Source organism: Phacochoerus africanus, chromosome 8 (genome assembly GCF_016906955.1).
Source record: "Phacochoerus africanus isolate WHEZ1 chromosome 8, ROS_Pafr_v1, whole genome shotgun sequence".
Taxonomy (NCBI): Eukaryota; Metazoa; Chordata; class Mammalia; order Artiodactyla; family Suidae; genus Phacochoerus; species Phacochoerus africanus.
This window is the reverse complement of record NC_062551.1, coordinates 30,392,675-30,397,520: the sequence shown is the minus strand read 5'-3', so window position 1 is coordinate 30,397,520 and position 4,846 is coordinate 30,392,675. Positions and strand designations below refer to the sequence as shown.

The following is a 4,846-nucleotide window of genomic DNA, read 5'->3' as shown; positions in this document are numbered from 1 at the left end:
GTTCCCCACGACCACCAGGCTCTCGTCAGAGGGCACAGGTGTGTGCAGGGATCTCATACTCGTAAACGTGTCCCACCTGCGAGACGGGCTCAGGACAGACGACTGTGGCGTGGCTGCCCCGCTGCCGCTGGAAGACTTGGAATGGAGAGCAAGTCCTCTGGAGCTTAACCCATCAATCCTCTCTGACAGGTAAGGCTCTAGGAAGGATGCGCTCAGGCTGTGGCCAACTGGCTGGCTGTACCTTTAGCCTAACTAGTTGGACTTCTCATTCTTGATTCAGGAATTTGGCAATACACTGAAGAACGGTTTCTGGAGAAAATTCGTCATGCGACAAACTGTCACCCAGAAACTCATAAAGGATACCTACCACCCATCCATACAAACAGGGAGCCGACCACACAATAATTAGTTACTTTGGAGAACTGTAAAGATTAATGTGACTCGGGATGGAGACAGATATGCCTCTTTGGGCATACTCTGTATGCTGGTAGCAGAGGTTTAAACATATTTTTTCCCCTTTTCCATTCAAAACAAAGACAGTGAGTGCGTTAATGAGAAACAGTAGAATTTATTCTAGGTAAAAACTCAGAATATAAACTGAGAGATGAAAAGGACTCCATAATTAGGAATCATCCATCAGGACCTCATCTGCTGGTGAGGTTGCCCTCCTAGAGGTCCAGTGCTGTAGGTCCTGAGCTTATTCTGCTTCATAGACTCGGACCCTCAAGAGAGTGACGGCTCAAAATGACCTCGGCCTTGTACTTCACCAGAATAACCATGGCCTCCTCTGGACAAAACCGGTGGTGCTTGAAGCCTTTAGCATGGCTGTGGCTGTTTTCCTATTGACATCATTGAAGACTTGCTGTATCAAGATGAATAATTTTGTTCCCTGTTGGTCCAAAAAGACACAAAAGGTTTCAAAAAACTGGCTGCCCCTTTTAGCTGCTGCAACTGATTACTAAATGATCTTACAAATGCACATTCTTAAGGGTCTAGCATGGGTACAAGCACACTTAAGAATCAAAATGCCAGAGAGATTCTGTAGAAGAAAGAGGCCATTTAGTTTCATGGAAATAAAATAAGGACCCCCGAGTGAGGGTCAAGTCTGAGGTCAATGCCTGAGCAACTGAGTGATCTCAGGTATGGTCATTTTGCTTTTTAGAATGTACGTACTCATCTATACAATGGGAACGATAATATTTATTTCAGGTTCCTCCTGCATTGTGGTGGAAATTAAAACAGATAGTGTATGTGGAGCTGCTCTGAAACCTGCCAGAGGAGCTGCCGTGTAAATGGTATCGTTATTACCAATTTCTAGGAATTATTGAACACCATAGCCTTAGACCATATCGGCAAGCTGACACCTGACAAATGAGAACTCATTACTGTGTCATATCCCATTGTCTCTGGCTGTTTTCATCCTCAGCTGATAGGGTGGGCCTATGGGGCCCTGTTAGCAGAAATCCTTGGTAGAGGGCATTCTCTAGAGGTGGAAAGAATTTCCAGCTCCTGTCCCATCCCATCTCTTCCCACATACTCATAAAGCCAAACAAATGTCACTCAAAATCCCTAAAGCAAGGAAAGAGAAACACAGGAAGCATATGTGTTTTAGATTTCCCCACTTTGGTCAGGATTCTTTACAGATCCAAATGGCCACAGCCTCAACTCCTGAGATCTTTGTAGAATAACTATTTATTTACCATTGGTCGAGCACTTAGTGTAGTTAGTCACAGTGAGGAGTATCTTACTTAATCTTTACACCGAACATGTGAAATACTATCACGGCTCCAAACTGAAAGACTGGGAAATTGAGACTTAGAGAGGTTACATAACTTTCCTGAGGTCATACAGCTAGCTACTAAGTGGCAGGAATGGGACTAGACTCTGGGTCTGCTTGGCTTCACAGTAAATGGTCTGACTACTACCTTATCAAGTTTTTCCTAAAAAACTGCTCTTGTGTACTGTTAGTTTTGTGTAGAACCAACCCTTAGGACAGGTGGTTACAGAGCACTTAAGACTTCCTTCAGCATCAAACTAGATACTGACAAATGATTCATTTTTCCATCCAACAAGCATTTCCATCAAATAAATACTTACTGTCTTCTGGGTACTGCACTGGGAAGGGAGTGGTCATAAACTATGAATGAGTCTCATCCCTTAATCCTAAGGAGCTTCTGGATAAGGATAACGGATTGACTGCAACTTTCTCCCTAAGATGTGATGTGCACTGCACTGGGAAAATGCCTTCAAATTAAAATACAAACTCACGAGGATTTTTCTTCATCATCTATAAAATGATCCACCTTAGGTTTCCTTCAATTTTATTCATTAAATACATGGAACAATAAATATTTGATAGGTCTCTATTAGGAGTCAGCCACCATGCTAGCCAATCTAAAGATGCCATAGCATCTATAAACCTTTTGTTTACTCCTGATCATTCCAGAAATAATAGAGAACACTCAATGTTAACACGTACTCATCCTCGGTTATCCATCTTGACGAGGAGGAAAGAATGTAGTTGAGATAAAAGGCCTGCTGCCTGCCTCCCGCTCTCCCTCCTGTCCTTCCTTCCTATTTATCTATAAACCACAGTGACCAAGAATTTGACTCTTCCCACTTTAAACTTTTACAAAGATCTTTTGAGCTTATAGACAATCCAGTTAATTTGCTCTGTGGAGGAAATATCAATAAGCAGTACAATAGCAGTAAAATTAAGCTGCCAAAAAAGAGGTAAAGGGAGAACTGAAAGCACCATGGGGAGACCAGACGCTAGGTAAACTCTTACTAAGTAAACAGCTGTCACTGTTTTTAATCAGTTTCTTGAGCTTTCTGAGCACCCAGATCAAATCAAGCTTTCATTTTATTGAATGAGGATATTACTCTGTACCACTATGCTTATTTTCAGATACGTGGGGGCTTTCTCTTGGAGAGATGTAAACTTCCTGAAGGAAGTAGCCCTGCCGCCTTTCTTTATACCTCCACAGTGAACAAACCATTCTGTGCACATAACAGGCACCGAATATGCACTTGCTGATTAATAAATTAAGATTCTGAGAGAGGTAATAGTAGTACATAAAGGATTGCAGAGACCAAAGGCAAAGACGTTACCTGAAAGCTACTATCTTCCCATGTGTTGGAGGCAGCTAGAATATAGTGGCTAAGAAGCCAAGTTCTGTCATTTTCTATTTCTGCATCTTTGGAAAAATTACTTAATCTTCTGTGCTCTGTTTATCTTCATCTGTAAAAAAGAAAAAAAAAGAAGGCCTATGTTATAAAGCTGTTGTTAGAATTAAATTAGTTAATACAACAGCAGCATTTGCAACACTAACATATAAGTATATAATAAAAGCTAGCCATTATTATTTGATTCTTTTCCTCATTTTTGAGAATGCAAAAGTCCTTTAAAATGAGGAAGTATGATACAGTAGATTTCAAAGAAAATAGGAAATTTAGTCCTTATCACCATTATGCTTAATTCACATAATAAAATTCACACTAACCTCCACATAAAGATGGCAGACGGCCTATGTGCATCTACTCTGACTCCCTTCCAAGAGGCTGTAATGGCAGAGAACAATCTTTTAAAGGGATAAACCCACAGGATTTGGAGAATAAGAGAGGACACAACAGTGACAAAGTTTCTTCAGTCTGACCCTCACATATGTGGACACTGGATTTACAACAGTGCTGGTATGAACTGCAGAACAGTGAGGAAGAAGAGACAGTGGGTAAAAAACACAACAGAGCACCCAGGAGATAGGGGACAATACCAGAAGATCCAACCTATGTGCAACTGGCATCTGGGAAGAAAAAAACGCAAGGGAAAATACACAAGAATTTTCTAAAATGAATGACAGACACTAAACAATTCCAAGACATTCAAAAAACACCAAGCAGAATAAATGTTCCCCTCCCAAAATCAATCCCATACCACAGGCATATCATATTCAAGCTGCTGAAAACCAGAGACAGTGGAAGTTATGAGGCAGCCAGAAAAAAGGACAAGTAACACACAGAGAAATAAAAATGAAAGTGTTACAGCAGACTTCTCCAGAAACTACACAACATAGAAGATGAGGAATGAGGTCTCTATAGCTGAACAACAACAAAAACCTATCAAGTCAGAATCCTATACCCAGCAAAAATGTCTTTCAAGAAGAAAGGAGAGTCGCTCTGGTTGCTTCTATGGTGTGGATTTGATCCCTGGCCTGGGAACTTCTGCATGCTGCAGGAGAAGCTTTAAAAAAAAAAAAAAAGCAGAAATAAAGGCTTTCCTGAACCCCAAACAAAAAACAAATCTGAATGAATTCATTGTCAGTAGACCCACACTACAAGTAATGTTAAAGAAAGTTGTTCAGACAGAAGGAATATTATAGTAGCAGACAGACATCTGAATCTACACAAAGAAATTAAGAGCATTAGAAATGGAACAACTTAAGGTACACAAAGTTAAAATTTCATTTTTTTATTATTTTTAATTGCTCTGAAAGATAACTACCTAAAGCAAAAATAGTAGTATTGGAATTTCTGTTGTGGTGCAGTGGAAACAAGTCCTGCTAATATCCATGAGGATGTGGGTTTGATCCCTGGCCTCATTCAGTAGGTCAGGGATCCAGTGTTGCCACGAGCTGTGGTGTAGGTCGCACATGTGGCCTGGTCCTGCATTGCTGTGGCTGTGGCCTAGGCTGGCAGCTGTAGCTCCAATTTGACCCCCTAACCTGGGAAATTCTACATGCCGTTGGTGCAGCCCTAAAAGAAAAAGAGAAAAGTAGTATTGTGTATTTATAGCATATGCAAGAGTAAATATGCAGCAACAATAGAACAAGAATGAGAGGGAGAAAAT

General features: G+C 40.8%; 1 long non-coding RNA gene across 1 annotated transcript; it reads right to left on the bottom strand.

The window, feature by feature from the left end:
* Window positions 1-544: 544 nt before the first annotated feature.
* Window positions 545-4,569, bottom strand: LOC125133906 (uncharacterized). The gene is made up of 3 exons (XR_007136526.1): window positions 3,504-4,569; window positions 3,112-3,241; window positions 545-889 (listed from the first exon to the last, which is right to left on the bottom strand). It is a non-coding gene; the product is annotated as an uncharacterized LOC125133906 (long non-coding RNA).
* Between the last annotated feature and the right edge of the window lie 277 nt (window positions 4,570-4,846).